Source organism: Mytilus galloprovincialis, chromosome 10, assembly GCF_965363235.1.
Source record: "Mytilus galloprovincialis chromosome 10, xbMytGall1.hap1.1, whole genome shotgun sequence".
NCBI lineage: Eukaryota > Metazoa > Mollusca > Bivalvia > Mytilida > Mytilidae > Mytilus > Mytilus galloprovincialis.
Genome location: NC_134847.1, coordinates 32,596,143 through 32,614,469, shown reverse-complemented (window position 1 = coordinate 32,614,469; position 18,327 = coordinate 32,596,143). Strand labels below are relative to the sequence as shown.

Below are 18,327 nucleotides of genomic sequence, written 5' to 3'. Positions count from 1 at the left end.
GCAAAAGATTGCCGACTTTAAGATGTAATAAAAGAAACCTCGTCAAACAGATTATATGTATACAGCATCTGTTCAGAGTAGTAGGTAATCTTTCTATCAAATTCCATTGATACGTGTTATGATAGCATCCTCAGCATTCTGGCTACTGTATGTAATATCGTATGATATATAGGTACTCTATCATTAAACCCACTGTTATGAATGCTGGCAAACCATAAAATGTGGTCAGGACATTAAACATGGATCCAAATTTCAAATTCATTACGATTGACTTTGTTTCCTTGCTACATCGGTCTGGTGCTGTCTGACTTTTAATGTTAACCAACAAGACTTTATATTTCTTTAAATTATGAGAGCAATAAAAAGAAATCTTGCGAGTAATAATTTCGAATAGGACAAGGGAAAACAACTGATAACAGTTCTGGTATAAAATTAGATTATTTAGGTCAGCTGGTGAATATATGGAGATTATCTAGGTAAGTTGGAGAATATTTGGAGATTATTTAGGTTAGTTGGAGAATATTTGGAGATCATTGGTTTATAGGAGCCCTCAGTTTTAGTGTTTAGAAGAATTAAAGGCGAGAAAAGAACAATACAATATGAAGTGTTAAAATGATTCTGTTATTTTGTGCAGATTTTAGCAGAGCTTGTGAGGACTTATAGATTCATAGAAAGTTGTGTTGCATTACTGTTCATCTGTATTTAGTTTTGATATTTTGTCCGTACATACAGTATTGGACACTTTGCGTGGTTTTTGTGTGCATAGTATTGGACACTATTGCTTATTTTTTTATGCGGAATGTAAAGCAATCTGTTCGTGATATGTGAAAGTGATGTACCGACGAATCTTTGAATCATACATTTTGTATAATGTGAATATTCGCCTGGAATATATTTTGATAAACCATAGATTAGTCAATTTACTTGTATATTTTCTTGAACAACAAGACAACACATCATTATATTATTTGTTGTTAATTGTCCGTTACTTCAATGTACCCGGCCTGACCTGAAAGTTTTACTATACTCGACTGCCATGCCAATAACAACGAACAGCAAATGACACGGTAATGCAATTATTGTTAAAAATCCCGAGTTTATTATAAGACAGGTACTGCTAAATGACGATTAATTTTAATTTTAAGCTGCATGTAATAAGAACGCACCACATGGTCCACTACTATTGAAAATTGTTTTGTTACAAAAGGGTAAAAATAATCTACAAAGGAGACAGAACCATATTTTTCACAACGATTTTTTATATCATTTGAAAGGCGATGTTCATAATATAAGAAGGAATTTCTCACTCTGTCCTTTATACACTCTGTCCTTTATTGAAAGAACTAAAACACTCAAATAAAAGAATACTTATGTTTAAATATTGGAATTTGTTTACGGTATTTCGGCAAGGCCTGTACACGCAAGATACACCCAATAACTACTTTAATTTTTGCGATACTCTTGCGTTCTAAATACCATCTTGCTTTTAATGAATGGTTGCCATATCTTGCAAATTTTATATTGTATGCTGAGCCTGACTCAGCTAGTATAACCATGGGACTGTATCGCAATCTCGGCAAATTATAAAGAATAACAACTTGTGGGTGAAGATTGTAGATTATAATTCCACCAGAAATGATACAGGAGTTTTACAGAGCGTGTATTGTTTGGTAAACTGAAAGAAATAAAAATACAATATTTTACAATATGTACGAAAGAAATATATGAATGTTCAATGCAATAATAATATTAAGTCAAAAACGAAAGTAGAATTCTCAGTTCAATTCATAGAAATAAACAATTACAGTTCGTATTGTTGAATAAACGTAGAATCCAAGTTAACGGAATTAACGGTATATATATTTAACAGTTTATAATTGATTTGAAACGTACTTGACGGTGATTTGTCACAATATCCGCAAGAGCAGTTTTGTCGTGGCATCCATTTGCAATAGACCGGTGAGGAAGAGAAAGTAAGCACTAGTGAAAATACGGAGAAGTCCAGATTAATTCCGGAAAATACGGATGTCTAAAAATCCAATCAAATAGACTATGCAGTGAATATAATTGCGGATGTGATCCAGAATACTCCCCGTCTGAAATCTACCTGATATCACTATTATTCCATAAGATATAACACATATGAATGTCACTATATAAATCCAGAGATATATACATATATTTACACAGGAGTGTTCTCTATGAGAAGAATCATGTCCACGATAGGGCGTGTGTAGGTTGTAGCTTTGCCATTAACGATAACTCGCACTTCTGCTTTTCGGACATGTTCGTCTGAACTTTTAAATGAGTTCACTATAATTCCAACGGGCCATTGGGTACGGCAAATGTTTTTGTCCTTAAGAAGAATGACGTCTCCTTCGATGAGATCACGGCGATCTTCGGTCCATTTTCGTCGTTGTTGTAGTAACGGCAGGTATTCCTTCCTCCAACGGGACCAGAAAACACTGGCCAGAGCTTGTACTCGTCTCCATTCGGCAAGACAGAGATCTCGTTTGTCGAATTCCCCAAGATGGTCTGAAGTGAAAACGTAGTTGGTTTTCTGTGTCAATAACATAGCCGGAGTTAATATTAACGGATTCTCTGGATCTGTTGATACCGGTACAAGAGGTCTAGAGTTCACAATTGCTGAAACTTCTGCCATTAGTGTGTTAAGCACGTCATGCGTAAGGCTTCTTCCGGCTGCATTTAGAAGCATAGAGTCAAGAATTCTCCTGGTGATACCAATCATTCTCTCCCAGGCTCCACCCATGTGGGACGAATGCGGCGCATTGAAGATCCAAGTTGTACCAGAATTGTACAGAAAGTTCTTGAAGGGTCCATCTTCAACGTTGATTGAGTCAATCTTTAAATCGTCGATTGCGCCAATAAAGTTTGTTCCACGGTCAGATCGGAAAATTCTTACTTGGCCTCTTATAGCAGCGAATCTCCTGACAGCGTTTATGAAGGCCGAAGAACTCATTTCCTCGATTAATTCGATGTGAATAGCTCTTGTCACTAAGCATGTGAATAAAATTGCCCAACGTTTTGAGTTGGCGTATCCACCACGTGTTTTACGTGAAACTATTGTCCAGGGTCCAAAGGTGTCTATTCCAACGTTAGTAAACGGAGGTGAAGGTTCAAGACGGTCCTCTGGCAAATCAGACATGATTTGATACTCAGTTTTTCCTCTGAGTTTGCGGCATGTCACACATTTGTGAATAATAGATGAGATTAAGCGTTTTGCTCCTACGATCCAAAATCCTGCGGATCGAATCGCTCCATCTGTGAAATGGCGACCTTGATGTTTTATCTTGTTGTGGTAGTGTCGAACTAATAATGTTGCTACATGATTGCGTCCAGGGACGATCAATGGTTTCTTTTCACGGAGGTTTAAGTCCGATTTTACAATACGGCCTCCAACTCGTAATAGTCCTCGTTCATCCAAAAACGGATTAAGGTTAGCTATCGGGCTCCGCTTGTTAATTTGTTCCCGACGTTTTATACAATCTATTTCATCTCCATAAACTTCATGTTGTGCAGATATTAAGATGAAATTTTCGGCATCCGAATAACTATCCAGAGAAGTCATTGATGATGCCTGTTTTGACCCGTGTAAACGGGAGAAACGTTCCAAAAAGGCTATCGCTCGGACAAGTGATGTCCAGTTGGAGAATCGATTGAATCTATCAGTTCCGATACCTTTATGCTCAGGTGTGGAAAATGTTTTTGCAACATTAACAGTTGCACGGATTTCTCCATCTTCTTCTGGATCTATTAGCTGGTATATATCCTCAGAATTCTTCTGTTCTGAGGAAAGAAGTTGTTTTGGTCCTAATAACCATTCGCTGCTGTGAATTCCATGGGCTGGTACGGACCTTGTTCCCGAGTCTGCGGGATTACGGTGAGTTGGTACATAATTCCATTGACTTGGAGAGCTAAATTTTCTTATTTTCTCTACTCGATTGGCGACATAGATGAAGAACCTTCTTGTCTCGTTACTGATGTAGCCTAGGACTACTTTACTGTCTGTGTAGAATTTTACAGTGTCTATATGTAAATCTAAATTATCCATGATGGTCTGTGTTATCTCGACTGCTAATACTGCAGCAGATAGTTCAAGACGTGGAATAGTATGACCACTTGTAGGTGCAACTTTAGCTTTCCCAAGAATGAAACCTATGTTTGGTTCTCCACTACTGTCGGTCGTGCGTAGATATGCAACAGCTGCTATGGCTTTTTCTGATGCATCAGAGAAAACATGTAGCTCCTTTGTGGCGGTTTTACTGAGATACGGCACGTAGGTACGTGGAATGCGCAGTGTTTCGATAGCTTTTAGAGTATCTCTCCAAGATTTCCACTCATCTGCTGTCTCATCAGTGAGAGGTTGGTCCCAATCGATGGTTTCTGATACTATTTTCCTTAATAAGAGTTTCCCTTGTATAATCACCGGAGCCAAAAATCCCAGAGGATCGTAGAGACTGTTTATCGTTGATAAAATTCCTCTCCGAGTGATCGGTTTGTTTTCTGATGATAATTGAAATAAGAAGTTATCAGTGTTCACGTCCCAGCTGAGACCAAGACTACGTTGTAGGGGTTTGCTGTCGCATTCTAAGTCTAGATCTTTAAGATTTGAAGCCAAATCACTGGAATGAAACGCAGACATAACTTCTGCACAATTAGAGGCGAACTTGTGAAGCCTTAAGTTTCCATACTTTACTAATGCTTGCTGTGTGTCCTTCATAAGCTTAACAGCTTCCTCTTTTGTAGGACATGACGTAAGACCGTCGTCGACATAGAAGTCTCTTGTAACAAAACTAGTCACGTGACTGCCGAACTCTTGTTCTGATGCCTGAGCTGCTTTTCTGAGTCCAAGTGTAGCAACGGCAGGTGACGGACTATTTCCAAAAACATGAACTCTCATGCGGTATTCGACAAGGTTCTTCTGTAGGTCATTGTCTTTATGCCATAAAAATCGCAGATAATTTCGGTGGTCTTTTCTGACAACAAAGCAGTGAAACATATGTTGAACATCTGCAGTTACTGCGACCATTTCTTTCCTGAAACGCAGCAGTACTCCCAAGAGATCGTTGGTCAAGTCTGGACCTGTAAGCAGGACGCTGTTAAGTGAAACTCCGTTACATTTGGCGGAAGAATCAAATACACCTCTTATCTGATCGGGTTTCTTCGGATGATAAACACCAAACAATGGCAAATACCAGCACTCCTCATGTTCGTGCAATGGTGGAGCGAGCTCTGCATGATTATTGTCTAGGATTTTACTCATAAAAGTAAGAAAGTGTTCCCGCTTAACTGGGTTTCTATTCAAACTGATGTCTAACATATTAGCACGATGAAGAGCTTGTTGTCTGTTGCTTGGCAATGGCTGTCTTGGCACTCGGAACGGCAACGGTGCTACCCAACTTCCTTCCGAGTCTCTTACAAATTCGTTGTCCATCTGCTTCATGAACATTTTGTCCTCATATGACTGTCCAGGCTTGTCATCGTCTCTTGTTTTTTCAAAGAGTGGCGATTGTAGGTCTTTCGTTACAGGGTCTGTGTAGTTTTCCCGGACGTCAAACTTGCTTGTGCATGGTTGAAAGGTTGAAGGTTGTCCTGTAGGCAAAATGTTGGTTATTTTGACATTTAACTCAAGAGGAACATGCTGCTTGTTAATGCAAGTTTCTCCTATCACTACCCAACCAAGTTTCAATTGTTGTGCATATGGAGTTCTGGGTGGTCCTATGCGCTGATCGAGGACATGGTGTGCCTCTATAAGGTCTCTGCCAATTAAGAGAAGAATTTGGCAATTTTCCTCTATTGGTGGAATGCTACCTCTAAGTTCTTTTAAATGAGGGTGGTGCATTGTTACTTCAGGAGTAGGTATTTCGTCCCTATTATTGGGAATATGATCACATTCAATCAGTACGGGAAGGTCAAACTTGTCATTACCATTGATTGATTCCATGACGAAACCTCTTCCTCTTTTGCCGGAAGTGACTACTTTGCCGGAGCATGTTGATAAGGTATAGTTCTCCGGTTTATCTTTGATGTCGAAAAGATTAAAGAATTCGGGCGATGCTAGTGACCGGTTGCTTTGGTCATCAATGATGGCGTACATGCGAATAACTTTATACTGGTTATCTTTGTGATAAACATTCACAGGAAGTATTTTAGCACAAGATTTCCCACTATATGTATCTTTGCAGATCTCAGTACAGGTAGAGTTAACTGAGGTTGCCTTAGTTTCAGCCGATTCTATAGGCTCCCCGCCGTAGGCTTGCTTGGGCGAGCTAGACTGTGAACTTGCAGGTTGCTGTGGTCTAGTGATGTGAAGTGCGGTAGTGTGTTGTTTACTTCCACATTCTTTACAACTTATGCGTGCATTGCATTCCCGGCTCCTATGTGTGGTAGAATCACAACACTTGTAACATACATTGTTTTCTTTTAAAAGACCTTTGCGCTCCTCTATTGACTTGGCTCGGAACGCTCGACATTCATTTAAGGAATGCTTTGTATTGTGCAGAATACAAAGACCTTGTTTGCTGGCGTCTCCAGATTGCTGCTCAACTGCTGTTTTATGAGCACCAACTTTAGTCTTAGGGTAAGGCGTAGACCTTGGCGCAGCACCTTTTGTATTTGGTGTGGCTTTTGACCCAAAGATGAACCCAGGATCGTTCTTTGTTTTGCTTATTTCCCTGATGAAGGCAGAGAATTCTGTGAAAGGTGGAAAGGCAACTTCATATTTGGACTTGTATCTTGTAGCCCTTGTGGTCCACTTTTCTTGGAGTCCGTACGGTAATTTTTCAACAATAGGATTTATCCCGGACGAGGAGTCAAAATATGCTAGCAAACATCCCAGCTTGGGATTTTCCTTGTGATATTCTATTTCAGATAGAATGTCAGACAGTTCGTAGAGACGTGCGTTGTCCTTATTCGTCAAGGTTGGGAATTTGGCAAGTTTACTCATGAGAGAGGCTTCCAACATTTCTGGAGCACCATACCGCTCGTCAAGCCTCTTCCATAATCTCTGTATACCTATTGTAGGATTATTGGCGTTCGACGCTCTTATGCTAATGGCGTGTTTAGCAGACTCTGGACCGAGCCACTTGATCAGTAAATCGATCTGTTCCGAGTCAGAGACTTGTAACTCATCAGTCACATTCTTGAAGCTTGCTTTCCAAGTATGGAAGGATTCTGCCCGATCGTTAAAGCTTGTTAACCGGGAGAAAAGCAGGTCCTTACGTAAGAGGAATCTAGTTATCTCCGATGTGAGGTTGATTTGTTGCTGGTGTGCAACAGGGATCTCTTCTAGTACGCCTTGTTTTTGGTGTGAAACAGGGATCTCTTCTATAAAGTCTTGTTTTGTGCGTAAGACAGGGATCGCTTCTTTAACACCCTGTTTTTGGTGTTCAGTAGGGCTCTCATCTGAAAGGCCTAGTCTTTGTATGCCAGTTACTAATCCCAGATCTGGGATTAAGGTAACTTCCGGTGACTTATTATTGGAAGGCAAGACAGCAGATGTCTGTGACAGCAAGTTCGGTGCCACGGATGGCACGAACGCTGGTGCGTCGTGACTCAGCTCGATCTTAACAGGAATTTGTTTTTTCCTTTGAGGTTCTGTTACTTCCTTTACAACAGTTGATACAGGAAGTTTATTGACGAAATCTTGCACGCGCTGGAGCGGGTCTTCCTTTTCGTCAGGGAGATCGCTATACGCTTGGCTATCATCGTATTCCAGGATACGAGCCTCGGCTTCTGCGGCTGCAGCTTCTCTTTGTGCTTCAAGAAGGTTAAATTTGGCTTTAAGCTCGGCCTTTTCCCGGCTTACTCGTGCGGCTTCTTGTTGCATTTCAGCCTTCCTGCGCATAGCCTCTTGTTCTAATTGCACTTTTCTGTGAGCGGCCTCCTGTTCTAGTTGAACTTTTCTGTGAGCAGCTTCCTGTTCTAGTTGAACTTTACGTTGAGCGACTTCTTGCTCCATTTCTGCCTTTTTACGTGTGGCTTCCTCTTCCATTTCAATTTGTCTGAACAGGGCTTGTTCCTCTAACATTGCTTCCTGTTGTAGGATAATGGCATGTTTCTCTACAAAGGCTATTTTAGACTTGGCAGCCTCTGCCTTGGCACGCTTTCTCCGTGCTAGGCTTGACATGTCTGACACGTTAGAGCTACTGCTGCGTGAGGTTTTCTTACCTTTTGATGTCTTTGTTTTAGTGGATTTGGACTTTGTTAGAGCGAGGCGGTGCTCGTGTAGTTTTTCCATGACCAGTTCCACTTTGGACAGACGAAAATCTAAAGAGAGTTTACATGCATCTATTTCTTTTTGACTCTCCAGTGTTCTGGTCCTTTTCAGAAAGTCAAGGTACTCATCTGTGAGCCTACGATAGTTATTGCAGGCTTTAACTAGTATGTCCTGAGCTGTAAGGAGTTGCTGGAGCTCGTTAGGAGGCGTTGTTACTTCCAATAACTTGGATTCAATGTCTGCCCAGAGAGCCTCTAGTTCCTGACAGAACTTGTCACGTTTTTCGGAGAAGGCTCCTTGTCCTTTTTCAGTGAGGTCACGTACTCGCCTAGCCTCGGGATTTTCATCTGACTGGATTGTATTAGATGGATTTTGTAATAGTTCTAAATCTGGAACATTTCCCTCTGGGGTCTGTATCTCTTCTTGTTGTTCCTCATGACTGGGATCCATGTTGACTCAACGTTGTTAGGTTGCTGTCGAGTATACACAAGCTATGTAGTCCACTGTCAGTGTAAAGGTATGTACGATGCTACGTTGTCGTTCCTTGTCTGGATATGTAAAGACAGGTTGTCGTCAATTTACTATGCTGAGCCTGACTCAGCTAGTATAACCATGGGACTGTATCGCAATCTCGGCAAATTATAAAGAATAACAACTTGTGGGTGAAGATTGTAGATTATAATTCCACCAGAAATGATACAGGAGTTTTACAGAGCGTGTATTGTTTGGTAAACTGAAAGAAATAAAAATACAATATTTTACAATATGTACGAAAGAAATATATGAATGTTCAATGCAATAATAATATTAAGTCAAAAACGAAAGTAGAATTCTCAGTTCAATTCATAGAAATAAACAATTACAGTTCGTATTGTTGAATAAACGTAGAATCCAAGTTAACGGAATTAACGGTATATATATTTAACAGTTTATAATTGATTTGAAACGTACTTGACGGTGATTTGTCACAATATCCGCAAGAGCAGTTTTGTCGTGGCATCCATTTGCAATAGACCGGTGAGGAAGAGAAAGTAAGCACTAGTGAAAATACGGAGAAGTCCAGATTAATTCCGGAAAATACGGATGTCTAAAAATCCAATCAAATAGACTATGCAGTGAATATAATTGCGGATGTGATCCAGAATATATTGAGATTTCTAACATTATGGCGAGTGTAACAATTGACACAGAGACGCATGTGTGTACTATGGGGAGTACATGTATAATGCATGTATATGCGGAATCTTATTCTAAGTCAATGAGCCATTAAAATAAGAAGATGCGGTATAATTGCCAATGAGACAACTTTCAATCAGATATCAAATGACATAGAAATCAACAACTATAGGTCACCGTATGGCCTTTAACAATGAGAAAAACTCAAACCGCATAGTAAGCTGTAAACGACAACCACAGAATTACAGGCTCCTGACTTGGGACAGCATATGGCGGGGTTAAACTAGTTTGAAGGCGCCAACGCTCCTCTAACCTGGGACAGTAGTTTTACAGTGCATCTTAAGAACAAACTGTGAAAATCAGTTGAAAAAGGCTTAACATGACTTAATACGCGAGTCAAAACAAACTTCACAGAGAGGAGATGCGAAGATAGCAATGCATGTTTAACCCCGCAACATTCTGTATGTGCCTGTCTAAAGTCAGGAGCCTGTTATTCAGCTGTTGTCGTCTGTTTAGGCGTTACAATTTTGTTTTTCGTTCATATTTTGTATATAAATTAGGCCGTTAGTTTTTTGTTTGAATAGTTTTACATTGATATTTCGTGGCCTTTTAAAGCTGACTATGCGGTATGGGCGTTGCTCATTGTTGATAGCCGTACGGTGACCTAAGTTGTTTATTTTTGTGTCATTTGGTCTCTTGTGGAGAGTAGTCTCATTGGCAATCATACCACATCTTATACCAATGATCAGTCGTTTATATCAAATCCTCTTAATTATTGGTTCTGCTTTAAAAATGCAAATTTGCAGAGATGAATTTGCTTGATTGAATGCCTGCTTCTTCTGTTTAATTCCATGTCACAGATAAACAGTTAAGCTGTAGAAACAGGTCACGTCCGTGTACACAACAAGCAGTAGCTGTTATTTATTCAAAGCAGCGTTTTAATACATATGTTGTAAATGATTAAAAGAAGATCTTGATTCTGAAAGCCGTAGTTTGATTGTATTCCAGTCGAAACAATATTTTACTTCCAGCATGTATATATTTTCTTCTTCGGAGATAGACTCCAACGTCAACGGTAGTTGTCAGATTAAAGGAGCGATTAAATCAGTTATATATATATACACATTGTATATGTTTTTCACCTGTAAATTACGTTAAACCATTCGAGTTTCATCAACATTATTGTTTATAATCACAGAAAATTAGTAAGGGGACGACCATTTGATATTCTGGTTGGCAGGAGGATTTTGAAAATAAATAACTCAGCCTTGATAATCACAAAAATAAATGGTTTGTTCTGTGGTAGTTTGAAAATAAATTACCTGACATGCAATGTATTGAAAATAAATAACTCAGCAGGTCTAATCGAAAGAATGAGATGGCACAAGATTCTTCATAAATTCACCTTTTTCCTAAAAAAAAAATCGGGAAACACTTCCCAAGTCTTTTAATAATAAAAGTATAAATATTATTTAAATACTGGTTTCATTTAACTTGAGGTATATTTTCTCAGGATCACTTACCTTACTTTTATTACAGGACCGAAACTACATTGAGGTAAATGCCTCATGTAGGAAATTTGAAAACCAAATGCTAGTCTTACTATCAAATTGTTTTCACGGCAAGTGCCTTGCAAGAAGCAAGTTCTGTTCTCCCTTAGATGTAGCCCCTGATTGTTCAGGACCAATGTTTCTTATCTATTTGTCTTTTGTTCATTAATTGCCCTTCTCTATTCTGTTAGTGTTGCATTCCTTTTGTAATCTAGTAATTTTGTTCTTAACTTGATCATGAGTTTAAAAACAAAAAACAGAAGCCACAGACTTAACTATGTGAATCACATTTTTGATTTATAATGCATATTGCATGTTAGGTTATTTATTTTCAAAAAACCACAGAACAAACCATTTATTTTTGTGATTATCAAGGCTGAGTTATTTATTTTCAAAATCCTCCTGCCCCCTCCCCCAGAATATCAAATGATCGTTCCCTAAAAAACATTCGATTAAAAGAAAAAAAAAAATTTCACTCCCCCACAGAGTAAAAGCAGACAATTGGCTTTAAGATAAACAAACAGAAATAACAAAACGGCTTTGGTATCTTACCTTTTATTATCACAAATTATTTCAATCAAGAAGCAGTAGATAGAATTGTTAAAATGTCAAACAATTTGTTCGTTCCTTTAATAATTCCCCGATCACAATCGTATTATATTTCTGCTAACACAAATTGCCTATGTTTTTCATCGAACTTTACAAGACTTAGGATAAAAGGGGCAACAAATAATACCTTACAATGGTGCAAGTTATGTAGATCTGATAAAAAGTAAAATCACAAAAATTCTGAACTCAGAGGAAAATCTAATCGGAAAGTCCATAATCACATGGCAAAATCAAATGACAAAACACATCAAAAACGATTGGACAAGATAACCAGTAGCTTTCAGTGAAAAAAAAACTTTAAAAAAAAAACGGAACAAAAAACTATTAACAAGCGGAATAATTCAATATTTAATGAAAAACAATTCAGAAATAATAAATCTTACAGTTATCCTTCTTTCAAAGTGTAGTATTCAAAGTCGGTACTCTGAAAATGAAAATTCTTTGAAGAAGTGTCTGAAGTTAGAAAGAAATGAATACAATAAGTTGTAAAAAAAATCTAAGAGACTAGATACTTTTCCTGTTTCATTCCATGTCTTAGTCAAAACAGTAAATCTATAGAAACAAGTGCGGCCTAAGCTATTACCTATCATAGCATCGATATATTGAAGCATTTGAATTAAGGTATGTTTTAATTCTGAATGCCGTACTTTGTTTGTATTCCAGTCCAGACAACATTTTACTTCCGGCATGTATCTTTCTCTACGGAGATTCCAGCGTCATCGGTAGTTGTCAGATAAAAGAAGAGATTCAATCAGTTATATGTTTCTCACCTGTATATTACGTAAAACCATTCAAGTTTCATCAACATTATTGTTTGTAATCACATAAAATCAGTAACAAACATTTGATTAATAGAAAGATTTTAATTTTACTCCCCCGCAGAGTAAAAGCAGACGACCGAATTTTAAACAAATAAACAGAAATAACAAAAAAGTGTTGGTTTCTTGCCATTTATTATCATAAACTATTTCATTCAAGCAGCAAAAGATAGAATTGTTAAAAAATGTTCGTCACTTTAATCCCCCATTAAAATTGTATCGAAATTGTCGGAACAAAAAAGTCATTTATATAAAAAAGAAGATGTGGTATGATTGTCAATGAGACAACTCTCCACAAGAGACCAACATGACACAGAAATTAACAACTATAGGTCACCGTACGGCCTTCAACAATGAGCAAAGACCATACCGCATAGTCAGCTTTAAAAGGCCCCGAAATGACAATGTAAAACAATTCAAACGAGAAAAATAACGGCCTTATTTATATAAACAAATGAACGAAAAAAAAAATATGTAACACATACAGAAACGACAACCACTGAATTACAGGCTCCTGATATGTTTTTATTTCATCGAACACTACAAGGATAAAAGGGACACCAACTGATACCTTAAAATGGTGTAAGTAATGTTAATCTAATAAATCAATAGCTTTTAGTGAAAAAAGTCTAAAAAAATCCCGGAGCAAAAGTACTTAAACGAGGGATAGTTAATGAAAAACTGTTCAGAAATAAATCTAACAGTTATCTTCCTTTCATAGTGTAGCATTAAAAGTTGGTACTCTTAAAATGAAAATGAGAATGCTTCAAAGCAGTGTCTGCAGTTTAAAATAAAAATGAATACAATAAGTCGTTTAGAATGTAAGAGACTAGAAAATACTTCTCCTGTTTCATTCCATGTCTAAGTCAAAACAGTAAATCTATTGAAACAAGTTCGGCCTAAGCTATTACTGATCATAACAGCGATATATTGAAGCATTTGGAATTAAGGAAGATTTTAATTCTGAATGCCGTACTTTGTTTGTAGTCCCGTCCAGACTACATGTTTTTCCAGAATGTATATTTTCTTTCTCGTAGACTTCAGTGTCAACGGTAGTTGACAGATTAGAGAAGCGATTAAATCAGTTATATGTTTCTCATCTGTAAATTACGTAAAACCATTCATGTTTCATCAACATTATTGTTTGTAATCACATAAAACCAGTAACAAACATTTTATTAAAAGAAAGATTTTAATTTTACTCCCCCGCAGTCATCTTCCTTTCATAGTGTAGTATTGAAATTTTGTACTATCAAAATGAAAATTTGAATTCTTTAAAGGAATTTCAAACGTCTGAAGTTTTAAAAAAAATTGAATACAAAAATCTTTTAAAATCTAAGAGACAAGTAAATGCTGGAATCAAAAATCTGTTTGAAATTCCTTTTTAAGATTTTTTAAAAAGTAATTTCGGATTTCAAAACATCTAAAGATTTTTACAAATTTGAATACAATAACTTGTTTAAAATGTTAGAAACTAGTAAATAATGGAATAAATGAAATATTCATCACCAATGAGCAATTCGCGAGTTGATGAATAAAGATAGCAGTAAACTCGACAGAATCTTAAAATAGAGTCCGTTTGAGTTCTTTAAGAGGGTACAGACCATCAAAGTGTTACCTCTTAAAAATAGGCTGAATGTTTAAATCACATGATGATAGTAAATATAAATCAACATTTACAATGATCGAATAAAATTAACGGTATCAATTTTCTTGCACCAGATGCGCATTTCGACAATACATGTCTCTTCAGTGATGCTCGTGGCCAAAATATTTGAAATCCAAAGCTTATATAAAAGATGAATAGCTATAATCCATAAGGTCCAAACAGTATAGCCAAATCTGTGAAAGGAATCAGAGCTTTGCATGAGGGAGATACATTCCTTAATTTATAATAATTTCTATCATTTTGTAACAGCAAATTTTAATAATACAAAAAAATCCGTATTTTCATGCCAGTACCGAAGTACTGGCTATGGCTACTGGGCTGGTGATACCCTCGGGGACTAATAGTCCACCAGCAGAGGCATCGACCCAGTGATAGTAGTAAAATTAACGGTATCAATTTTCTTGCACCAGATATTAGTGTTTGTCAAACAGCTATATGTCTAATGACGTTACGCGCGATGTTCGTACATGTAAGCGTAACACAACGTCGCGAATATTTAGTAACGTTCAATTCAAAACTTCGACTGAAACGTTGTTTTTAAGCAAGTGCCACATTCTTGTAAGACTCCACAAAATCGACGATGCGTTTTACGACTTATTGAAAATTGATGTATTTTAGATTTTTGAAAAATTAAGAAAAAATAACATTTTAAAAATCATAAAATTCTATCATTATAAGAGCACTGATATGCAAACAGTTGACGTAAATTTGAGTTGAGTTCGTTTTTACGTCAAAAAATGGCGTTGCGACAGCCTTGGAAGCCTTAGAAAAATCGTCCATAAATAACCATATATCATTTTCCAGGATATTTGTCTTTAAATTCATAAAATTAAGTAAATTAACATTGATGTAATAAATACAAATACTGACCTATTTCCATTTTAGATACATGTTTTTTTATTCTTAAATCTGTAATCCCAATTATAGTTCCCGTGGGACAGATTTGTCCTTGTGGTATGGAACGTTTTTATTTCTATGATGTCATTATAACGTTATAAAAATATGCATAAAAGACTAAAGAAACTTTTCTGTTAAATAATGGAAAAAAAAAAAACGTTTTTCAAAATATTAAATAGTTTAGACGAAAATCATAGTTTAGTGGTTACAATAAATGAAATATGTTACGCGGGACAGCCTAAAAATAGCCGTTTTTTAAAAATGAAGCTTGTCGCATGCAGCATAAAATATAGTTTAAACATTTATTTTTTTTTCGTTTTTATTTTAAAAAACATTATTTTTTTAAATACGTACAGTAGCAATGAATATGATATCACAAAATTGTATATTTTGGACTTGCATCTTGCCAACTACATCGATTTTCCAATGAGGTACGAACATCGCACGTAACGTCAATGCGATTATTCCTGTAAGTTATCACAAAATTCTTAATCGAAATTTTTATATTTTTGTCAACAGGTCAAAGTAAGTACTTGTACTTGATAACTAATTTATGAAAATTAATCTATTTTAGTGAAAATGCTAGGCACCCCCTTAAATCTTCAAAATGATTAGAAAATCTGATTTTTCAAAATGTTTTTTTTCTTTCATTTTGAATACCTTGGTATTATTTACATATTTTTAAATACATGTACAGTGTAGTCCCTTACTAATAATTCATTTACTCCTTTTCTTGATTTGGGCTTTTTAGAACTTGACATATGCAGCATGTAAACTGACCTCTAAAAGTCAACTGTTTTTATTTTATTTTGCAGCGTAACTTTCCCAATCCGTAACCAATATCAATACAAGCTAATGGAGTGGTAAAAAAACTACTGTGCCAGCAACTGGTTTTACCGGTTAAGTATATATTGTATTCCCCATTCTTTCTATATAATAATTCATTTTTTAAAGGCATTAGCAGTCATAATCATGTTCACTGATTTGACTCAAGTTCTAAAACTTATTTATAACATACCAAAAAGTCTACAAGAAACAATTGAGAATACATGGACTCATTAATATGTATCCGGATTTCGTGTGTATTAATCTCTATACGACAACTTATTAACCATTGCGATGACCTCCAAAGACTGCCTCGATATAAACATAAATAAAAACATAATTGGTACCGATCACGCGCAATTTGATTTTTCTGGTCTGTTTGATTTCATATTGAAGGTTACATAGTATGTTTACCGTCGTCTTCATCTGTATAAGAATGATTTTAAGAAGATCCAAATGGCTCATTATCGTTTTACTTTCATATGCTGACATTATTTTCGTTTTACTAGCTGAATAATTGCGTAACCTTCCACCTAAAGGGTTACATTTAAGGTCATATGCATACGAAATTCATAAGTTTATACATATGAACGCGATTATCCTTCAAGTCATATAATCCTGTTAATTGAAAAACGTACGTCAGCTGTTTACCTTTTTACTATTTACTAAAGGATGACAAAAGAGCTTTTTTTAACATGACATTTATGAACCGTGTAAAGTATGTTACAAATACAGAGAAAATTGCCTCAAAATATTTAACAATTCAATTGTTGTACACTAATTTTTCTTCGTACTAGTACTACAGTACATCCTACACATTATCTATGAATCTTGTAAACAAATATAATAGTAATATAATAAACAAACAGATATAACAATCTTTTTACTTCGGGCGACATAACAATTTTTCTTTCTTGTTTTCATTTTCCACTAAATAAATATCAAATAGGAAGATATTTGCTTTAGGTTTTATTTTATCCAATGTAAAACACGTCATTATTACATTTGTTTGACATTTTCAACAATAAGTTACTTTATCTTGATAATATTTTTCGTTAATAAATCTAGTAGAGTTCTCTAAATATACTACCGAAATTTCATCAAAGAAACTTATTTGGAATGAACCTGACACAAACAGCATTACTTGTCCTTATCAAGATTTTTGACATTTCAATTTCTAAAGGGAAACCCCATGCTAACATTTACGACAAAATAGACGATTTTTCCTTCTCTATTGTTAATTTTCCTTTTTTAGACGGTGATGTTCCTTTGGGTCCACAATACGTTGTTAGTATATCCCGATTCGTTCGTTATATGCCTCTTGTGTATACAGATGTCAAGGTTTGTAACGAACGTAATCGTTACATCACTGTCAAATTATTATCAAAATAAGGGATTTTGTTACTATAACTTACTTATAACATTTACTAAATTCGTTCATAGTTACAAAGATTTGAGTAGTAAATTTGACTTATAAAAAACAGTATTTTAGATCATAAATTTTACGGTAATATTGTACAAAATGCGGAGAAAGCACTATGTGATCCGTGTGAACTCATCGAAGCTTTTACTATTTATCAAAGGTACCAGGCTTATAATTAAATACCCCAGACGAGCGTTTGGTTTACACAAGTCTCATTAGTGACGCTTAGAACAAGCAGTGAGAAAGCCAAACAATTATTAACAAATATAACAACCATATTAGTAAATGTTATATTAGTGTAATGATATCTTTATGTATTGCTTATATTGGCACTTACATCGACTTTGTCATAAAAAAAATTAAAACATAACTCAATTTGTATCTTTTTTGAATGTTTAACACATCTACGTTTATTTTCTATTTAGAGATTGCTTATTATATAACACATAGATAACTTTAGCCGTATTTGGCACTACATTTTGGAATTTTGGATCTTCAATGCTCTTCAACTTAGTACTTGTTTGGCTTTATTAATATTTTGATATGAGCGTCACTGATGAGTCTTATGTAGACAAACGCGCGTTTGGCGTTCTAAATTATAATCCTGGTACCTTTGATAACTATTTGGTACATATCTATTATAAGGTTAAAGGCGTCAAACACTTAATACATGGGATGTGTTTAATTGATTCAAGTATATGATGCATTATTTTTTTATCATTAATTGTTTTTTGTCTTTTGACTAACTTTCAGTAACTTCAAGTACTCTCGTTTTTTTGTGTGTTAATTTGACCTCATATATATGCATCAATCCAAAACTCTATGTTAGCATTTAAGTTAGATAGATCATATCATAGGGAACATAATGATCTAAGTTTCAAGTTGGTTAGACTTCAACTTCATCAAAAACTACCCTAACCAAAAACTTTAGCCAAAATCTATAAAATGAAGTGGGACAAACAGACAGACGGACGGATGAACGCACTCACCGAAAAACATAAAAAAAATCAATAGTGTCATTTCATATTTATGAAATAATTGGATTTTAAGTATAATTGTAAGTTCATAATAATTATAAATAATTATGAATAAAATCTAGTATGATATAATTACTTGTATGT

The 18,327-nt window shown here is 35.7% G+C and overlaps 1 long non-coding RNA gene across 1 annotated transcript; it reads right to left on the bottom strand.

Moving 5' to 3' along the window:
- Positions 1–1,605: 1,605 nt before the first annotated feature.
- LOC143047394 (uncharacterized) lies at positions 1,606–9,378 on the bottom strand. Its single transcript, XR_012969543.1, has 2 exons — positions 9,191–9,378; positions 1,606–8,972 (listed from the first exon to the last, which is right to left on the bottom strand). It is a non-coding gene; the product is annotated as an uncharacterized LOC143047394 (long non-coding RNA).
- Positions 9,379–18,327: the final 8,949 nt, after the last annotated feature.